This window comes from Anomalospiza imberbis, chromosome 8 (genome assembly GCF_031753505.1).
Source record: "Anomalospiza imberbis isolate Cuckoo-Finch-1a 21T00152 chromosome 8, ASM3175350v1, whole genome shotgun sequence".
In the NCBI taxonomy this organism is placed as follows: domain Eukaryota; kingdom Metazoa; phylum Chordata; class Aves; order Passeriformes; family Viduidae; genus Anomalospiza; species Anomalospiza imberbis.
Genome location: NC_089688.1, coordinates 30447917 through 30470851, shown reverse-complemented (window position 1 = coordinate 30470851; position 22935 = coordinate 30447917). Strand labels below are relative to the sequence as shown.

Sequence of the window (22935 nt, the reverse complement as noted above, 5' to 3'; positions counted from 1 at the left end):
ATAATCTAGTAAGAAAATCACCACCAGCAAAATTCCCAGAGGAACATAAAATCACTGCCAGCTAACAGCATGCAGGCTGCTCCTGGCAAAAGCATAAATTGGATGTATTACAGTAGGAATAGGATGATTACAGCTCCACCTTTCAAAAAGTTCACGGTGATCCCTTATTTTTTCTCCATTTCTATGTATTGAATGTTTGCTGCTGCTCTTTAATAATCTCCAGCACACACTGCTTTGGGATTTTTGGGCAATTTCCAGAGCTCAGTTATATTTACAAGGCTACATTTACACAGCTCTGGGGGACTAAACTCAAGCATTAATTGGTTTTAATCTTTGAAACCTTTTCCTTCAGGAATTTTGACTGATTTGTTGCATGCAAACTGCTCCTTGCTTAACCAGCTTCAGATGTTAACTTCTTTTTTAATAAAGAGGGACTTCAGGAACATCCACTGGAAGCACAACATTCCCCACTTTTCTGTGTAAGGACATGGAGGAAGCAGCTGACACAGAGCCATTGGGTCAGGAACAATGAATATCCAACCTGGTGAATGCCAGCAGAAACCACCTGAATAAAAATTGTAACTTTTAGACTGAATTTAAATTTCTAGAACAATTTAGGGGAGAAAAAAGCCAATTTGTTTTGGTTTTGTTTTAAATAATAGACAACCAAGACTGGGCAAATTCAAATATGGTAATTTGGCTCAAATCTTCTTAATTTTCTTGGCTCAAACTTTCTTTCAAATTTTTTCTTAAAAAAAGTCATTAATGGAGCCTAACCCTGTGTCCCTCATCTCCCCATGGCTGGGCTCTGAGACACAGTCATTTAAATACTCAAATCATGGTAAATTTGCTGTATCTGGAGAGAACCTAGAACACACTGAGCTGCTGGGAAACACTTTGTGCATTTCTGGGTAAAAATCATATTATTTTTCATGGGCATTGCCAGATCTGTGGTCAGTCCTTGCAGAAAATATTTAAAACCTTGAATCTCAGTCCCAGCTGTGCAGGTCATTCCAGCTTTTAAAAGCCTCCAACACTTTTCCAGGGCATCTCCTGTATTATTAATGCCATCCATCTTTCAGATATTCATGGTTACAGTGACTGGTTCTTTCCATAACACTTTTATATATCCTGTTCTACACAAAAGATAAGGAGGCTGCAACTCAGCTGTGTGTTTATACAGAATAAAGATATTTAAGATCATCTTTTTTTTTTTTTTTTCCCTAATGCTGATGAACCAGAAGAACCAAAGGGTTCAGGGGGATTTTAAGGCTCCTGCATTCAACCCACACTCTCACAGGCAAGGAGGAAGTTTGCTCCAAGCCTAAAAATGGGTCAGCAAGGCCACGGGAAGAAGTGGTCTGTGCTCAGTGAAACACCAGTGGATGGTTCATGACAGGGAATGAGGAGGGGATCAGGCACCACACTGACATTTTTGTGGAATATGAAGGATATCAGATTTTCCCTGGCATTTTTATAGAATAGGAAGGGGATCAGGCACCACTCTGGCATTTTTATGGAATATGAAGGATATCAGACACCCCCATGGCATTTTTGTGAAATATGAAGGATGTCAGACTTTTCCCTGGCATTTTTATAGAATAGGAAGGGGATCAGGCACCACTCTGGCATTTTTATGGAATATGAAGGATATCAGACACCCCCATGGCATTTTTGTGAAATATGAAATATATCAGACACCCCCCTGGCATTTTGTGGAATATGAAGGGAATCAGACACCCCCCCCTGGCATTTTTATAGAATAGGAAGGGAATCAGACACCCCCTGGCATTTCTGTGGAATATGAAGAGAATCAGACACCCCCCTGGTATTTTTGTGGAATATGAAGGATATCAGACCCCCCATGGCATTTTTGTGTCACAGCTGATCTGTCACCTTGGGGCAATGTAGCCCTGGGGACATGCCCCCAGTCTACTACAGAGCTGTGCCAGACTGGGTGGTTGTAATTTGCCTTGATCCTTCCCATTCATTGCTATTCAAAAACCTCAAGAATGACAGAATTTAGGTGATTTCTTTTGCACTTGTTCCATGAGAGTCTGAGGCAGAGACTCAGACTTCTTCCATGCAGATAACAAATCAAGTTATGTCCCTTAGACTTGAACACAAAAAAGCACACAGAGCACACGGAGCAGGCAAAAATGAAGCTTTGACATTTCTGCCTCCCAAACAGAATGATTTAAAACTTCCAAAACATCCAGACAAAAACCATGGAAGCAGCAATAATGATTAGTGCTAAGCTCCATCCATCAGTCACTTTCTGTCCTGACTTTACTTCCCATGGGCATAAGAAGTAAATGCCATTTCTCCAACAGGAAAGAATTCTAGAAAATAGGGGGACAAAAATGGAGTCTTATAGTTGGCTCATATCCATCAAGATACTTAATAACACTTTTTTTTTATGTTGACTCCCCCATCCTTACAATGAGCTGCTTAATAAAGCACCTGGGATCATCTTCCAGGTACAATCTGTACTCAGATTTTATCCAGATTGATGTGTTTACTCAGCACACTGAACTAATTGGAACTTAGCTTGCCTAATTCCTGCTTCAGAAACAAATCTGACTTCTTTCAAAGCATTTTAGAGCCTAGTAAAAGATTTTCACTATTTTAGATGGTTAAAAAAACTCCTGTCCTAAGTAAATTATGTTCCTCTGTGATGCATAAGGAATGCAGTGGTGTTCACTGTAATAAACCATCCAGGTCTATAAACTGAATGCTGCTAAAATGAATTATTTTTTAATTTCAAATTCTTAAATCAAACTCTAGTATGTCTCCAAATACAGACTGTCAGATAGAGATTTCAGCATACATCAGTATATTTAAATATCAGAGCAAGTCCTGTTACAACACTCTTTCCATCTGTCGTGGCTTCTGCTGAAAGGTAGAATATTAATAAATGAGAAACCAACCTCAAAAACATTTCTAAAACACACACACTCTGCAAAGGGCATTATCAAGATTTATTTAGAGATTCAGTGACAAGACAAAGCAGGAGCTCACAGTGTTTCCTAAGCACTGAGTTTTAATTCCCCTGGGCATTCTTGGGAATGCCTTCAGTGTTCCAGGCCGGATAACAATCCCAGGATATTCTGCATTTCCACCCTGCATTGGCACTACTTTGTGGGCTGCCAGTCACAGCTTTAGGGACTCAAACTCCAAAAGTTATTTGGTCACTGGTGTGTCCCAGGCTCAGTGGCACCCAGGTACAGCACACCTATTGCCCAAATCCTACATTCTGCAGCAAATCTACGGTGCTAAAAAAGGAGTGTGCAAAGAAACACCAGGAAAAGAAGAGCTGAGGTTCTTAATCCCAAAGTCCATTAGTGCTCCAGTCTAAGGATGAGCATCAACATCTTCTCCATACACCCCTGATGCAGCTGGGCATCAGGTGTTGAGCAATTCAGAAATGCTCCTCTACCCCACACCCATATTTCACTTCTTAAACTGATAGAGAAGTGCATTTAAGGCAGGATCTATGATTTTTATCCCAAAAGATTGTACTTTTTTTTTTTTTTTTTTTTTTTTTTTTTTTTTTTTTTTTTTAATTCCGAGGAATTTGACGTGAGAATTTTCATTTTTCATCTGTAGCTTTGTAAAGCTGACATTCTGGAGATGTTTGCAAAATAGCTACTTGAAAGCCACTCAAAACTCACACTGTCATATACTTTCTGACATTAATCTCATTTAAATGGAAAAAAAGAAAAAGTCCATTTCAACTTCAAAAAAGTCATTTCATGCAAGAAATATGCAGGGTTTGGGAATATTTTCTGCCTCACAAGACCCAATCCTAAACTCCTGATGAAATATAGAGAGAGCCTGAGCCATTCTCATTCCTTTTGGAAAGTTTTCCTCATATGCACCCAATTAGAAGGTGAGTCACCAGCTAAACTCTCTAGCAGAGCTAAATTTCCTTGTGATTTCTCACACCTGCAAAACCTGTGTCTGTCCATGTGCATGAGCCCTGTCCAAACATCTTTGTCTTACCTGGCCCTCTCCCTCATGCAGGCAAGGGAGGGAACCTTAAACCCTTCCACAATGGACTCAGTGGTGCTCAGACACATTTCTGTGTCTCACACACGTCCCACCCCACCAGGATTTATTCTGGTTTTATTCCGAACACGGCCACCAATATTTTTATCTTTTTATATTTTATTTTTATATATTTATATGTTTATATATTATTATTATTATATCTTTTATTCTGTCTGGGCACCAACACCTGCTACTAAAACTCACTCATCTCAGTGCCAAGATGTTTGGCAGCTTTTGGTGCTGTTTTTCCTTCAAGTTTTCAGTCATGGTGCAGCCAAGTTTCAGAGCATTTGCTAAATTGAGCACTTATTCCCTTCTCAGGCCCTCTCCCTGATAATCCTCAGTAGTTTTCTACTATGGTGCTGCAAATCTTCTCAGTTCTTTATTCCCACAGAGCAGTCAAACAGATATTGACAGAAATCTCTACTGCAGACATATGTGTTTTCCACTTTGCTAAATGCAAAAAAGCAGCACTTCAGCTCTGCAGAGCTGAAATGGTGCCTTAGCTATTGATTTCTATCCAAAACACTCCCCTGAATTTCTCATCAGAGCCCAATCTTCCCCAACAACATATAATTACTTGTTGCAGGCAGCACCCCTCCAGTGTGGCTCCAAATCAAATCTGGTTGTGTGAGAAATCCCATACAAATTCCTATCCCTGTATTAAAAAAAAATAAAATAGATAAATTCCCACATAGCCATTTTTTCTAAGCATTCCCATATTTATTCAAACTGGTTGTATTTGCCCATTACTTTGAAAAAGAAAAGTACACGAAGGGATGAAGCAAATGCATTGGCCTAATTTGATTTCTTGTTTTAGGCCAGAGAAACTCTATAGAGTTCAGTGGAGTTGTTTTTAATGAATGTCACTGTAGGAAGAAAGAAGTAGGCCAAGTACAGGTATGTTTTATTAAAGCCTCTAAGCTCCCAGGCACACAGCAGTATTAATAGCACTGAAAAATTATCTGTGAGATTAATTTACAGAAGAAATTTGAAGAAAATATGTGGAAAATGTACTACTGAGATTAATAGTCCACAAACTAGAAACAGTCATGATTTTCAAGCTGAAAAGTTAAGGACGTTTCAATAGCTATTTTTTAGGGAGTGGCATAATAACTTCATAAATAACCAAGAGAATATACACTACTACTGGACTTTTCATTCTCATTAAGTGTAATGATAAAACCAAACCACAAGAGGCCAGAAGTAACAGAAATCAGGAAATTGCTTAAAACCCTTAAACTTTCAGAAACTGGATTTGCACTGTTGGATAAAACTCAGTACTGTTTAAGGGTAAAGGAAATAGAAAAGAATTTACTTGTTTAGGGGACAAGGGTACAGCTTTTAGCTGGATCATTAGAGAGTGTCCATGGCAGGGCAGATCTGAAATAAGGTGGCAGATGTGCCTTGATGAACAACTACAAGAGCACAGCAAAATGTGCTTTATCTGCTCCTTGCAGTCTCTCTGCCTTTAAAAATATAACCTAAACTTCTTCTCTCAAAGTGCAAAGTTATTGTAGCAGTTCAAGACAGAACTGAGAAGAGATGATAAAGAGCACGTTGGCACTACAGAAGAGTAACAAACCCACAAAATGCAGGAACATTATTTTGACTGTACTGCCACAAGTTCACTGGCAGAAAGTGTTGCAACAATTCCATTTTTGCTTTATCCTTGTCTCATTAAAATGAACACTGAAAAGACTCACTGCCTAAAGTCCTCTGGATCTTGGTCACTATCTCTGTTGTAGCTACCCACTAAATGTACAAATTCTTTTTTTTTTCAAATTCACCTTTTCAGCAATAAATAACAGAATCATCACAGAATGGTTTGGGTTGTAAGGAACCTTAAAGCCCATCCAGTGCCACCCCTGCCATGGGGACAATTTCCATTGTCCAAAGGGGATCCAAGCCCCATCCAGCCTGGCCTTGGACACTTCCAGGGATCCAGGGGCAGCCACAGCTCCTGTGGGCACCCTGTGCCAGGGCCTGCCCACCCTCACAGGGAACAATTTCTTCCCAAAATCCCATCTAATCCTTCATGTCTATCACCCATCTCAAGGTCCTTGATGTTTACCAGGTACCTGACATGCCTGCACTGCAGGAGTGTGTCCCTAGATCTCAGCCCGTTATGATCTCTTTGCTGTTTAGCTGTTGCACACTGCGCTTTTGCCTGATTGCAGAGCTGACAGGGAGTGTTCAGTGCCAATGTCCCATAAAGATGATGGACTGGGTGATTGCTATCACTGCATGCTGCAGGCACAGCCAGGAGGAGTGCTGCACACAGGCTCACAGATAAGAGGCTCTCCAGGCCCATTTTACTGCTGTTAGGTGTGACAAATGCTCCGAGCCCAGCAGTGAGCAGGAGGTGCTTACCAGCCTGACACTATCGGGAGAGCTCTGAGTCACATTCAGCACACAATTCTATATGTCATGACAAACTGTTTTATTTTCTGCCTTAACATTACTGGCAGTGGTTCAAATACAAAATATTCTGAGACTCCAACAAATATTATTTTAACTGAATAAATACAATGATCATCTTTATTAATGACTGTTTTCCTCTGATTGCAAAATTCACATCTGATCTGCTATTGAAACACTGTTTTCTGCTCTGCCAGCACAGCTTTTGTTTCATCTTCCTGCCTCCAAAAACTCCAAGGTTCATTGCAACACAAATCTTCTCACAGGCAAAGCTTGAGAGGTCCCCTCAAGATTTTCTGGCTGACAGAGCCACAGCATTTGCCAGGATGCTTGGGGCTGCCTCCCAGCCTCCTGTTTATTTACAAGGGATTCCTCTTTCAATATACAGTTGTTCTGTGTTTCATTTGCTTCAGTTCTCATCTCTCCCTCTAAACTGTTCAAAAACAAATTTATACATGCATGTGTGTGCATTTTGTTGTGTAAAGCTTTTATATGAACGGGCTTTGAGCAACATGGTCTAGGGGAAGGTTCCTTGCCCATGGCAGAAAAGTTGGAACTAGAGGAATTTAAGGTCCATTCCAATCCAAATCACACAGTAATTCCATGATAGATGTGAATATTACATGATATTCCATGTAATAGTCCAGAATTAGAATTCCATGTATTCCAGAACATTCCATGATAGATGTGTGAATAGTACATAGCATATTATATGAGAATGCAGAGGTACATAAACCTGACATGACCAAATTTCAGCACTAAAATGTACCTAGGCCTGTGCATGTTGCTGCACAGGATTTCTATATCAAATCCTACCAATAATGTTTTGGTCTTTGCAATCAACTTTGCTAAAATTTTGCCTCAAGGAAGAAAAGTTTCACACACACTTTTTTTGCTATAGGAATTATCCTCAGGCCCATTTGCTTTTCTTTGAAACCTGCCTGCACTCCCAGTATAAATAAGGAATACCACTGCTATTTAGGATTTATTTCACTGTCAGCTGCCTGACTTTCCTGCTCAGGGAAGGTGCAGCCTTTCACAAAAATCTTTTGGAATTCTGCATCCTAGTCCCAGCACCAGCTTCAAGGAGTAAAGGAAGCACATAGAATTGGACTAGCCCTTATCCATCAGTCCCAAACAGTTTAGATAATCATGTACCTATATAAGAGTGTGTAGAAGTAAAAGTGTATCAGAAAGAAAAAAAAAAATGCGTAAACCTAAATTTGGAATCCAAAAGCTGCAAAATCCAGACTGGATTGATACTCAGATATGTCCACCACCAGAATATGCAACAGGCCAGTGTGGGTTCAAACTGGTGTGTGACAGAGGCAGCTTTATTCCTTCCCCCATAAACCCACTGTTTCTCTGAAAGAAAAGAAGCTCTTGAATTTTTTCCTCTGAAAGAAAATATCTGTAGATAGGGGTCTAGATATTATGGAGCAAACTAGGATTAAAATCTCTCTTTGGGAGAGTACTTCTGCACCAATTCTCTCTTTCAGTATCTCTTTCAATGACAGAAAGTATTTAAATTATTATGATAGTAAAGCAATGGTAGACAGAAGAAACAGCTGCTCCTGTTGGCACACTTCACTGTAAGTGTGCTCTGGGATGAGTATTTGGCACTGGGGACAGAGAGAAGCATTTGTCTTTTCAGTGGCGAGAAGCTGGCCATTTTCTGCCACTTTTCACAACACTGTTATTCCTGTTTTGCTGCATTTCCTTTCTTTCCATTGCCAAAGAAACGAGGGAATTGCTTACTCAGGGGCGGTGCGGTAAGGGGTCAGTTAAATAATGTCTGAAGGTGCAGGTGGCTTTCACAAGTGATAAAAATGAGGGTGATCTTCAACTTGCTCCTGCTCATTTATTCATGAGGATAACAGGCAGCAAAGAGCAGCACATTGCAGGTAGCAGGAAAGCCTCGTTCCTTCAGACACACACAATTCCAAGACAGAGCAGCAGTGGGGCTCTGTATCTGCTCCCACTGCAAAGTACAAGCCAAGAGGAAAGTCAATTAAAAGATTGAGTGTCAGCTTCCCCAAGGCACCCCCTGCAGCTGAGAGCAAAAGAAAATCTCATCTTTCTCGACATGAGAACCTTTTATTGAAAAGAGAAAAGGACTTTTTTTACTCCACTTTCCCCCTCAGTGGACCTTGCTGCCTTGGACATTAAGCACAGCTCCAGCTGCCCCAGCCCTCCCTGCCCAGCACACCACGGTGCTGCTGCTGTGCAGACAAGGAGGGAAGAGAAGGAACAGAGGTAAGAAAACCTCCCTGCTTCGGTCAGCAGCGCTGGTGCTGCTCTGGAGTGCCTGAGGGAGAGCCTGGAGCGAGACTGAGAGCGCTGAGGCTTGCGGGGTACACGGCTCAGCCCCCCCTGAGCAGCACGAGTCACATCCACACTTGCTGTGAAACCAGGACTCAGCAGGATCCTCTCCTCAGTTTGGGGTTTTTAGGTCAGGGCTGAAACATTTCAGATTTGATGGCTTCTGAAACTGAAATCCTGCTTTCTGTGTGAATACCCATTAAAATTCCTGTTTCAGCTGATTCTGGGTAACTTTTTGTGTCGATGTGAGCAGTGTTCCCAAAGTGATGTTACCAGTTTGCAGACACTTCACTATCCAGTTCTTCATTTAATCCTTGACACTAAATTGGCCTCAACCCATCAATCCAGCCTGTCCAGATCCCTCTGCAGAGCCTTCCTGCCCTCCAGCAGATCCACAATCCCACCCACCTTGGTGTTGTCTGTGAACATCCCAACCCTGAGTGGAAAATCAGGGAACAACAGGTGGGAATTGGCTCAGGAAAGTGATCAGCCTGATATTTTTCACCCAGGAACGTGATAAAATAAGATCCTCTGAGTAGGACAAAATTTCCAGTGGAGGGCACTTGAGGATAAATATGTTGTGAAAAACACCAGGGCTTGTTTGGCTGGTGGTGGGGAGGGGAATGGGGAGCAGCTGCTCAGCACAAAGATCCCTCACCACCTTACTCAAGAGACAGCTTTGTACCTTCAGAGAGGAGCCAAGAGAATGTCTTTCTTCTTAAATTCTCTGAGCAATACTCATACAACAGGATATACAGGACGTTGCTGGACCTAGGGAACAACTTGAAATTCAGAGCTGCTTTAGGGCTGCTCTGAAGTGTGCTAAGTTACAGCAGCAGCTGCAGAGCCATTTTATCAGCAGAGAATGCCCAAGTGCCTGCTATTCCTTATCCTCTGGTACCTGTTCTGCACTTCGTTCCTCCCTTTCTATTCCTCCTCCTCCCTCTCCTTCTCTTGGCTGTCCTGGAGATTGTGCAGGGATCTGGCAGGAGCCATTACGGAGGCAAAGGATGCCCCAGGGCCCTGATGTGCTGGGAGTTTCAGATTAGAATTTTGAAATAGGATGCAGCTCCCTGGCTACACAGAGCTCTTTCTCATCCCAACCACTCAACTAATGCAGTGATTCCTCTCAAGCAAAGGATCTATTGCAGTTGTGTTTTCTGAATATGTATTTCAGAAAATCCTATGTTCTGGTCACAACCAGACCTCAGCGTGTTTGCTGAGTGTTTCCTCTGCAGTAAAACACTTATTTGCACATTTCTTGGGTTAGGTCGGTAAAAAACACTTGGAGAGATGAAAGAGCATCAGCAGAACAATATACTTGCTGCCACCTACAGAAAGCAAGATGAGACTAGCAATGAGACTGGAAGCACCAAGACAGAAAATAACTCATGGCTAAGGACAGAAGCCTTCAGAACACTGGCAATATCAGAGGCCAACTGCAATAAAATATTGAGAAATAAGTGATTGGCTTGAGATAAAAAAAAAAAAAAAAAAAAAAAAAAAAAAAAAAAAGACACTCACGGTGGCCCAGAGAGTTTTGAAAATTCATAGGATGGAGCTGGCCACACTGTAAGATGTTGTCTTTGTGAAGAGCAGCTGTACCATACAGAGAAGGAATTTTCAGTGATGAAATCCTCATGGATGCTTCAAAGGATGTTAAAAGTTATTTTAAACCATGTAGAAATGTTTGCTCATTTAAGCACAGCTTGGTTTCCTAAATTCAGATGGATTTGCAAGACATATTATCTTGTGTATTCGACACAGCACAACACTGTGAAGGATCTTTGAGATAAATGGGAGATTAGCAACAGATTTTCAATGGAAAAAAATAGACACTACAAAAACATCCATAAAATCAAATAAACAGCCCAAGATTTTAAAATACAGAGCACATACACTTATGTGTTTACAGGAGGTACAGCTCAAAGGAAAACACTGAAGAGGCGTGAGGAGTCAAAAAACAAGCAAGTGAAGATGAAATATGATGGATTTCTGATTTTTATAAATATCTGCAATACATCAGTACAGACAGTGCTGGACAAAGAATCCAACAGGAATTTTTACAACTTCCTCTGAAACCTGCGAAAATTTGAAGTCACATTCATGGACTTGAGCTCATCAAAACCAGACAGGAATTGCAATAAAACTCTGAAAAGAAAATATCACCACAATTTTCAAAAGAAACAGTGAAGTAGATTTTAAGTTATTTTTAATGGGTTATAAGAAAAGTGCTCAACAGGGTCAGGAACACCTTTTGGGTTAGATATATGTCAAAGAGGAATGATGGATTTTTTTCCAGGTGTTCAGCTATGAGCTTTGTGCAGAACAAGCATTTCATAAACAGTTTAGATCCTAATTTTTTTCTAGAGCTGACAGAAACATTTCCAAATCATTTGGTGATTTTCTCACCAAAATATATTTTCTTCTAATGCAGCATGAGTGTTATACATATACTGGATCCACCACAGGTTTTTTGCTCAGGAGGATTTTTCTGACCTAAGATAGAATTTCTTATCAGAAAAAATAGCTCCACAGTAGATTTTAGAAACTAAACACCTTGCCAAGTGCTTGGGATAAACAGCACTTCGAATGAAAAATGGGGAATATTGATTATAATTGCCAGTGAATAAGAAAAACCCTACTTTCCCTCATTATCTACTCCTAAGAAATAGTCTGTAACCAGCTTTCACTGGAACCTCAAAAGATGGTTTAACAAATCTGTTGCTTCTGACTTTTCTTCCTGCAGGAAACAACTCCATTCCAATAACAAAGTACTGACTAGAACATGAGCCCAGCACCCACAAGATACACTTAGATCAGAAAGGTGTTATTCTTCTGATCCTTAATAGGTTCTATCAGCATTTTATAGCTGAAAAAACTGATTTTCTTTGTATTGCATTTTTAATAAATACATTTTATGGCAATACCTAATCAATGCACCAGCTGAAAGACCCACAGATCACAAAGATAAACACACTTGAGGCAATCATCTGCCTCCTCTCACAGACTAGAGCCACCTTTCATCACTTTAATTCCTCAGAATTTCAAAGAACCTCCATGAGAAAATGTCCTTCAGAAGGAGCTTTTGAACTCCCCCTTGTACCAGAATTATTTTCCAGGCAGAGCCCCAGCTGATGGCAGACACCACCTGCACCTGGGTGCTTCAAAATGCCAGGCCCAGGAGACAAAGGGTTTAAATCAATTAATTCTACACTTTAAAAGGAGGAAACAATGGTGAAACCATGGCAAAACCTGAGCAGAATTACTTTTTCCCTCCAGATATCCCAGACTGGCAGTATTTTCATTTGTTCCAAATCCCCACAAATCACTGCCATACCAATTATCAGACACATTCCTACTGAGCTGACTCAGGAATCAAATGTCCATTTTCTTGCACCCAGAACCATCACTGAAAGAGCAATAGAGGCAAGATAGGGAAACAACAACACAAATTCATTAAATCACTGTCAGAGTACCACAGACCTGTGCTGGGTAGCATGAACAAAGCCAGAGTCATCCCCTAGGAACAAACAGAAAAAAGGTTTCTGAAGCACAAAAGCTTCAAATTTCTATTTTCCAATAGATAGAAAGGCAAAACTATTTTAAAAGAGACAAGTTTTTGTCTATTTTCTTCTCCAATACAAGCCCAGTCTTGTTCTTGCTTTGATCTGTTCATTGTACCAAAGAGTGAGCACCACTGAACTGTGTTGTAAAAATAACAGCTAGAAAGATGAATTCTGTGTAATGCCAAGATAGCTGATTATTCTTCCTCCCTGGAAAAGAATGCTCCTTAATTCACACATTCTAAATGCTCCATTAATTCAGTGTACCTGACCTGGTGATCTCTTGTTAGCTGGTTAAAATGACACCAAAAAAGTGAAATCCCTTTTCCCGAGGAAGCCAGTCAAACTCAAGGGATCAATTAGCCATGACCAGCACTGGCAGATGGGATGGAACATGAAGACTCATCCTCTTCTGTTTTTGGAAAGGTAACATGGCATAACTGAATTTGGCTGAAACCAGTCATTCCAATTTAAGGAATCAGGGTCAAAAAAAAAAAAAATCTCAGTAACCTTGCCCCACACTTTGTTTGGCAGGTGCTGCTTAGCCCTTGTCAATCATTTTTAATTTAGAAAATCCCCAAATCCCCTTTTGACCTGTTATCCTCAGTGTGTCTGTTTTCTTCTCCTTTTTTTGTATTTGAATCCTGTTAACAGCAATAATCTTTACATCACTGCTCTCTACATATAAACCTGACCCCAACTGGGGTCACTGCAAACAGAATGAAGAAAACAAAATTTCAAACACATAAACCTACTCTGCCCTAAATTTCTCTATTATTATTACCCTATTACTTGCTATAATTTCCTCATTATTTTTGCTATCCTTTTCCTTCAAAATCAGGAAATATGAGGTGCAGCTTTTTCCAATTTCTCTTCGTAATATTGAAAGTCATATCTTTTTTTGATATTGTAGTAAATCTAGAGCAAAAATTATCTCCCCTTTAGGGCAAACATGACAGCTTGTTGTTCACAGAACCAAGTAAAAGTTATACCCATCAATCAGTTTTCTGAAAACTGAGTCTTTTTATCAAAATTATACAGCTGCAGTTTCTAAGAAATAAAACTATCCATAATATCATGGCACTAATTAAAGCACTTGGAAATGAGGGCAGAGATAAAAAAGAATTTCTTTGGCCCTTAGGTTGTCCATATAAACATAGAAAGACAGACTATGGAAGTCAAATTCCTTGAGCACCAGATTTTACTCCTTTTTTCCTGTGAAAATTCTGGTTGGAGACAATAAGTGAACCTAGAGATAAACTAACCCAAAGCAATGAGACCAATTCTTGCAAACAGAAAATTTTCTCCTGTTTTAAGAGATGAAAAAGATCACAGAGTCATATAATAGTCATAGGAATAAGGTTCCCAACCCTAAATGAACTATTTATGGAATACAAGTACAAAGCAATAAAATACCTTTTTCATTTTCAACATTATTAATACTTTAAATTTGTATTTTACACAATAATACCAGAAAGGCCTGTCCACTGAGAGACAACAATTCAACTAAAGAAATAAACCAAGATTTTAAAAAGTTTATAAAGGTGAGTTTGTTTCAGTGAACTTGGAATTTCACACTGTGAGACCACCTCTCATGTCAAGGGCTTAGCTTAGTCATAAAGAATGTGTGAGTTTGATCTATTTGGAAAACTTTTTTTTAAAGCAAATTATATTTACCTGATCCCTCTCAGTTGACTGACAATCTATGAATAAAAACAATTCTTTTGCTGAATACAGGAGTCTTAGGAAACATGAGAGTTTCCTTGTTGCAATTCCAACCACATTTTTCATCCAAAATTTCCCTAAGAAATAAATTCCATTTGTAGATTTTCTCCCAAGGCCATGACACAAATTGAGTTTCTTATTTTTTCTCTGTTTTTCTCTCCAGTTTTATTTTTTTCTCTCCAGTTTTATTTTTGCTTCCCTGGTTTTTCTCCTCTAACCTCTGACACCTCTTCCATAGTGATGGAGGTGAGGGGTGAGAAGGGAAAAGGAGATTGCAAAACTATTAAATTCCAATCCCAGCATTTACATGATGACAATCCCTTGGCCTTTTCCATCTAAGACCCATTTAATTGTTCATTACTTTCAAATAGGTGACAGATACCCAGTATGTGCATCAGCTTTAAGGAGATTTGTGGTTGCCAATAGATCAAAAAATAAACATGTTGGAGGCCACCGAACTCTGGGGTAATATATTAAAAAGAGATTTATATGGCATTTAGGATAACCCTGTGAAATACAGTAAGAGTGATGGGACTTTGCCTAGATAACACCAGATTATGACACTAACAAGTCAGCAGGATGTAATAACAAGTAAGCAGGAATAAGTAACTGCAACACTCACTGAGCAGCGATGTGAAATTTGTCACAGTGGTGATTATTTATATTGCAGCATCAAAGTAGCAGCACTATGATTAAAGTCCTGTTACAGAATTCAGTTTTAATAAGAGCTTTAACCTTTAGCTTGTTGGAAAAAAGTGCCATTAGAATGGCAAAAAGTCAGAACACAGAATAAGAACTTTGAGTGGTATTTTAAACTATACTTTTATGGTGCTTGGATGAAAAATTTATTGAGACATCAAGCATTGAATCTTCTAAAATATTTTTCATTGTGTTCATTAAAAATAGTTTTGTACAAAGAAATCAAGACCATTTTGACCATAAAATCAAGACCAATCAAGATCAGCAGTCAAAGTTTGGCTCCATGGAAGTTTCCTCCTGCAGCAGTAGTTACACATCACTGTGTTTTCTGTCTTGCATTTTAGTCTCATATTCAGTGTCACAAACCATCATTTTAATTTCAGAGATCTCAGCTGTGTTAAGACAAAATGATTTCACAAACGTGTGGAATATTGTGGCAGCCCTGTCAGTGAAATTACTACCTAGGAACAGAAGGATGATGTTAAAGGTGAATAACAAAGAGCAAATGTTGGAATACAGTCCCCTTCTAAAGAGGGAAATGAAAGCACTGCTGGTCCCACTACAGGCAATACAAACAGGAAGGTGTGCACAAATCTTTCCTTTTAAGCTTTTATTTCTACACCTTTAGGCATAGAAACGTTCATTTTTTTAAATTATTGTTATTATATAGTAACATCAAACCCTAATATTAATGTCATTAAATAGAGCTTTGACAATTAACTGTAATTTGGGCTACCATGCTGGGCCATAAAATTGATAGTTTCCACAGTCCAATCAAACAGCACTTGGAAAAGGTAATATTGCAGTGATAGGGGTGAAACTATAGGGAAACTATGGAAATGGTGGAAATCTGAAATGTTGCACGGTCCCAGTTTCAGCCTACGTGGGATTGAGTTATTCTGTTTTTCCTTCAATGTCCTTCATGAGCAACAAAAGTGCTTCTGCTCTGGTGTCTCTCAGCAGAGAAAAGAGACTCAAATCTCTTTGAATAAAGAGAAGAATAGCTCCTCTCTATTAAAAATAGCCCCGAAGCTGGGGTAGGTGTTAAGGAGGAGAACACTGTGACATTGTGACAGTCAATAGCATGGCATTGAATTGAGGCAGCATGATGAGGCACAGCCCACAGACACTGGTCACTGCCACTCTCAGAAATGACAGTGGGGAAAGATTTCTAAGATGTATTTTCATCTCTCACACTCAATAGAGAACAGTGATCTCGACTCCCACATACCTGACACAGTGCTGGGCGATGATTTGAAGAGAAGAGAATGAAATAATATTATCTCACTTTGAGAAAATAGAATTACTTTTGAAAATGTCATGGTTTGCAGCAACTGTACAATGATTTCTTTATTACCATGAAACCATGCCTCCACATTTTGAACACATTTTGTAAATCAAATTAAAAGCACTACAGTGGAAATTGCTTTTCACCACTCCTAATAATTTTAGACCCTGGGTCAAATAAAATAATTTTGCAACACATTTTTCATAAGACCTTATTATGCTTTACTATAGCTTTTGCTTCTGCAGTGCCTTACATCTTTTTTCTCAAAATAAGAATAAAGGGAGTTATCATAAAACAAATGTGGGTTTTATGGTCAAAATGCTGGGGAAACACACTGACTTGGGAAAAGGCAAGTGGAAAACAATCCCTTTGGGGGTCAAGCAGGGCTCTTGCCCTTTCCTTTCTCTGTAACAAGAGCTCATAAACTGCTGGCTTTTAATCAGTCCTGCAGCACCTTTGCTGCTCTGCTTCTTATCACATCACCAGGGCTTGGGTGATGCAGCAGATCCAGGTCCCTGGAACTTGGATAGAGAGCTGGGACTTCCAGGGACTGTGATATTCACATAATTCTCCCAGGTTCAATAATTTTTGCTCTAATGCAGTTGTTTAGAAAACTGAAGGTGTGGAAATAGGTTCAATCGGGTTTCAGTATAAGGCTGCAAGCCCTGTTAGGGACATTTCCAGTTCCATTCCACAAAGAGCTGCTCTGAGCTGGCCCTGGGAGTGAACTGTGAACATCAGCTTTTCATCATTGCCCTCAAGCCCATCTGTAAATCCTCTTTTTTCTTAGTCATGGTTCTATTTGCCAGTAACTCACCCTCCTTAATGGAACAAGGTGACTTTTAGGGATATTAGAAAGAGATTTGTTTAAAACTTTAGAAATCAAGCACAGGAGCTGGGTATCCATTCTCCCCTTTAGAGCATGTTTAAATAAACAGGACCAGTGAAGTCTACAGCATAATTTTCATTCACTTTGACAAATTATGGGTGGGGAACATTAATCACTGGTTAATCTTGGGAGATATGACACAACCTTACCACATCACAAACTTAAAATCTTAGTGCAGTGCATACATCAAAGCATTTACAAACCTACACCAGCAGACAGCAGACAAAACAAAAGAAGAGGTAAAAAATCCCACAAAACAAATTTATTTCCAACTTCAGACAAGTAAAAGGTCTTGTATTCTCATTTGGTTTGAACATAGCTCATAACAACAATAAATATTTCATGCCAGGGGCAGTAGTCTTACACAGCACTTGCTGTAGTCTCTCTCATTTCTCTCCTCTTGACCCATGTTCATATTTGCAAGGCAGATACTTCAGGGACTACCCATGTCTGCAAGCTATAAAATGATGTCAGGTTTACAGCAAACATCCATCTTCCTTAAAAATGCTCTCACTATTCTTCAGTAATATTCCCAATTAACAACTCAGGGCACAGTTTTACAGCATTTTTGCACTGCAGAACAGAGCTTTAAAATTATTTTCCTAGGAGGATTCATTCCCATTAGTGATGTATTTACTGTTGCCACCACATGCAATCAAATCATCATTTATATAAACCTTCCCTTGCAAATCAAGTGTTTTATTCAGCATCTCTCAAGCTGTTGCTGCTGTCACTGTGAAAATAACAAAATAAAAAGGATTCTCCTGGGATGCTCACTCCTGGAGTGGGTCCAGTGGTGGGCTACAAAGGTGGTGAGCCTGGAAATTCTCTATTATTTGGATGAGGATATAGAGAATGATACTACAGATTCACACCTGTGCAGACACATCCACCTCTTGGCAACTCCATCCAACCTTGTCCTGCTTCAGGATCTGCTCATTTCATCTCTAAAACAATTCACAATTCTTTACTCAATTAAAAATCAAGGGTTACTTTGCACCCAGTCTATTTTTTAAATAGGAAACTGTGCAGATATTGAAAATCCATCTAAAGAAGAAGGTTAAAAGCAGCTGAAATTTAAAAAAAAATCCCCAATCTTGCTTTCCAAGATATTACATTTTACAGGCCAGTATTACTTTATTTATATCCTATTACAAATGGCATTCAAAATTTAAACATCTGCAAGGTGTTAAGCATCCTCAGCAAATTTCTGAGTAAGCTCAACTCCCACCAGCTACAGATGGAGAGGAGGGGGCTGAGAAGTACATTGCAGGAGTCATTCTTGAGTACATTTAAATTTAATTCCATTTTGAGAGGTGTTGTGCTTTGGGGCCACCAAATCACTCTTCACTCTCCACATTTAGAAGGCTGCCTCTTACCAGCAGCTGAAAGGTACACTTCAGCCTCTCCTGAAGGTCTGTATTTCTCAGTACTTTGACACTGTGACTGGTTGAGAAGGTCCAAAGTATAAAATCCACCATAAAATCCATAAAACCAGAAGAGCAGAGCACAAACCTTTTTTTTTTTTTTTAAACTTACTTTAAGTTTAACTTAGAGCTCCCAGCTCCCAGCTTTTGGGATCTGATGGCACCTTGTGCCAGTTGGGTGGATTCTACATGGGAAATGTGGATAATTCAGAATTATGCAGAACATTGATTGTTTCTCACTACAACTCATTGCTTGTGCTTTCCATTGGCTGAATAACAATGCTCTCCTACTGGGTTAGATTAGGGGTTTACGCCAAATAAATTATCAAAGTACAGACTCTTGTTGAACATATCCTTGAAAATTCATGGGAGGTATGTCTCACAAAGAGACCTGTATAGTTTAGCAGTACTAAATTACAGGAAGAATTGCTATACAGCCTGAAAAACAAAGTATTCACCTTTTCCATTAACTCTGTTTAATAAGGCCAGGCCAACCTAACTCTAGAGCAGTAACAATATTAACACTGTGAGCAACTTCTTCAGGAAAACACGTTTGTACTTGATGAAACTGAATAGACTGACAACTCTGTGAGCCACTGCAAACCATAAATTATAACTACAACATTCCTCTCTGTAGATTTTAGCAATTTATGAAGCTAAAATATCATAGCAGAAGCTTTAAGATGTACTCCACAGCACCAAGCAGACCCCAGTCCTGATCCCTGCCTGGGGAAGAAGGTTGTGCTCATTAAAAAGATAATAGAACATGAGAATCTATCTTGTAACGTTTGTAAACAACTCCATGAGTTATCCTCGTCAGAAGCTTTCTAGAGATCAAAGGAGCTCGAGATATCAAAGCTTCTGATGCACAAGGGAGGTTTTAGAATTTAATCAGCGTTCTGAGCATCAACACAAAGGCTCAGGAGCCAAAATGCCCCTTCCCAGCCCTCAAACTGCTTGGGATAAATTTTAGTACAGCAATTTTTGAGCAGAAGTGATTTGTGGTCAGTTTGGTTTTTTTTCCAAAGAGCTGGGTATTTTCCAAAGAGTTATATTTTCTCACTAAAGTGAGAGCAGCATGATTTCAGAAAAAGCTGTACATAAAAACCACCCTTTCATTAACATCTTGATTAGAATACCAGTAACATACAATTAACCACTTTTAAATTTAAAATTGTTGTGAGCTATCTTTTGAGGTTGCAATTGCACCTCAGAATCCAAAGCAGCTTAAATAAGCATTGCACATACATCATTAAGTAAAACAAAATATCCCCTGGTTCTAAATCTCAAGATATAGATAAAATATGCTTTATATGATGATAGACTAGTCAGATGTAGCATAGTTATCTCAGCAGGACATCTGAAGGCTTTAGCATGGTTTGAGGGTATGGGTTTGTTCTCTATGAAAGCGATAAAAACCTGCATTTGGGAGAAGTCTTTAGGGAACGCAGCGGGATTTTATGCTGTTGCTGTACTTTGCGTCATTATCTTTTAGCAGAATACTGCTAAAATATTTCATCAAAAATTAAAAAAAAAAATTTACTAAACAACAAAACCCAAAGAATCCCCCTCTGAGAGCTGACTCCAAATTCTTTCTGGGATTGCAGGTGCACTGCAGGCTCTATCCATAAGCAGTAACTCCAAGAGAATTACTTTGATATCTTGAAAACCCAAAGCCCATGAAAACAGGAGGCATCAACCATCCTGAAAAGCCACTCTTCAGGGCAATGCTTGGGAAAAAAATAACTCAGCATATATCCAGTGATTTAATACTATTATATCTCTGTTAGAATGATGATAAAACCTTCAAGATGCACAGAAGATCACAGCCAGTGTTTTTAGCTTTTCTAGCAAACACACAGTGTGCCTTTACTCCAAAGGGCTTAAAACCAGATGTAGAGGCAGCAGAAAGGAGGAAATAAAGGGATGTGTTTTCACTCTAATGATGCAGAACTGAGGCACTGGGAGGTCAGTGCCCTGCCTGGGTAGCACACAGCTCCCCGAGCATCGATACCATCGTGCCCCTGGGCTCCAGCTCAGCTCCCTTTCCTTCACAGCAGCTCCAGGACTGCACCAGCACAGGTCCCCTCAATAAACACCAAAGAATAGAGACAGATGAAGAGGTCAGTAGTTTAGACCAGGTATTTTAATAACCTGCTTTGAAAGATACTAATTAGGGTTCAAGAATCACAGAGGATTACGAGACTATTTCACAACACTAAATAATGCTAAATATTACACAATTATCTAATTTATTTATTTTTAATACAATTTCCTTAGCATGTGCAGGATGGAAAAACAAATAATGGGCAGTTCTAGCACATAGCTCATTAAGTCTTAGGCTGAGTTCTAATTATTTCTCAAAAAGAAATGTCAATTGCAACACTACTTGTTAATTTAGCCACTGAAGTGATGTATTAAGAGCAACATCTCTGGGCAGAATGACAGTAATTACCCATATTGCAATAAAAGCTCAGCACAGCACATCAAGGAAATCTCAAGTATGGTGAAACACAGTCATGCTGTAAAGATTTTAGCAGGCTTAATAATTTTGGATGTTCTTTCCTTGAGCAACTGATGACTATTCTGCACATAGATAATTACAAAAAATCACACTGTGAAAAGAGCAGTGTCAGTTTGTGGCAAATTCTGTGGAAAAGCTTTCCATTTATTTAAAAAAAAAGTCTTTACAGTTTTTTCTGAAGCATTCACCTTCTGTTGAATGTATGTTCATAATCATAAAACACAGCGTCTACTTTCTTCTCAGTTTAAATCAAATGAGCTGATATTTTATCTGATTTATCTGCAAACTCATAAAATACTCATATATCAATTAACACATCCTATCTACCTGACAAAATAAAGGTTAATCGATTACATTTCAATATATTTTTTTCTGTTCAGCTGGTGCGTTTCTCTTAGTCCACTAATTGAAATGGTTTAGATTTCTCTGAATCACTCTTTGGTTTAGAATGGAATTTTATTTGCCTCAGATTTAGCCTTCTTTTCCCTCACATCCACCATCCTGAGGATTTCATTCTTCAATGGCTTCCAGGATGGCTTTTGTATTATAATAAATTTATTTAAATTTATTTTATTTCTTCTATGATGGCTTTTGTATTTATGGCTTCTTGTATTGTATTTTGTATATTTTTTTATACAATAATATTTTAGCACTCTAGATCTCACAAAAATTATCACATTTGAAGGTGTGTGATTAGTGCCCCAGGTTGTGATGACAAGTAAACCACTCCTTTGGTTGAAACAACCTGCTCTTACACCCATAGTGTGTTACATGACTGAACCTTTCAGATGTCTCAGCTTTGCTGCCAGCACCAGATCTTCTCCATTCTCACTTTGAAACCAATTCCCCCAGGCTCCCTTCAAGTCACAAAGAATCAGCACCTGATCTCCTCCTCCGTAGTCTTTTAGCTTCTGATAACTTGCTGCTTGTTGCAGTGTGATTTCATGGTTTACCCCTGAACCTGGGTTTTCCCCCCCTGAAAATTTCCTCCCAGGTGTGTCAATCACCCCTCCTTTCCCCACCCTGACCCCTGCCGAGCACTGTCTGTCACTCCTGGAATTGCAGAAGGGCGTAAAGTGGTTGATGCCCTCTACCCCTAGGGGGCATTGGTCCATCCAGTTGTCCTTTATCCCTTGAGACCTCCTCTCCCATACCTGGTTGGTGGGCTCCCTATCCCTTCCTTCCTCCCCTCCGCCAGGTAAAAGGGAGAGCAACCATACAGTCTGAGAGTTCTGTTGGAGCAGTTGCTGGATTCAGAAGCCTGTGGGCCAGAATAAAAGCTCTGGATTAAAACCCTCCATCAGAACTGACTCCTTTCCTTCACCATCACCTTAAAGGCCTCTCCAGCAAAGGGAAATCCTGAGGAAGCGGACCCTCTGCAAGAGGAAGCTCCACCGTGCCACCACCAGAGCTCCGGCATGCCTGGACCTGTCTCCACGCGCCCAGCTGCAGCAGCCAGCTAGCCAAAGGTGTCTCTGGGGTGAAACACCACAGTTGCCGCTATTTGGTTCAGCTGCAGGAGCCAGACAAGCCAAGGCACGTCCCGGTCTCAATATTGGTAATACCAATATTTTGGCGCCCAACGTGGGGCTCAAACCCATGACCCTGAGATTAGAAGTCTCATGCTCTACCGACTGAGCTAGCCCAATGCATTAAAGCCAAATTTTCTAGTAACAGAGAGCTTTTCCCAGTTTGAGAATCCCCAAAGCATTCAGGAGGTGTAAAAACATTTAAAAGCACAATTAAAAGGCAAAGCAATGAATTGTGAGCTCTGCCCCAACTTCAAGGGATGAGGAAATAAACCCTAGAGCCCTAGGACTCAAATTTAAATCATAAGCCCTGGATATCCCAAAAATTAACAGTTTCTGCAAGACCTCTTCTGACCAATAAGGATTTTCAGAATCTTGAGCATGATGTGTGTTAGATCCTCACACACAACTGAAGGAAGGATGGAGTTGAAAAGAAGCCTCACCTAGAGCAGATCCCAGGCAAAACCCCCCAGGATTAAAGAAAATTAAAGA

General features: G+C 39.7%; 1 non-coding gene across 1 annotated transcript; it reads right to left on the bottom strand.

Annotated features, from left to right (window-relative positions):
* Positions 1-22490: 22490 nt before the first annotated feature.
* Positions 22491-22565, bottom strand: TRNAR-UCU (transfer RNA arginine (anticodon UCU)). Its single transcript has one exon. It is a non-coding gene; the product is annotated as a tRNA-Arg (tRNA).
* Positions 22566-22935: the final 370 nt, after the last annotated feature.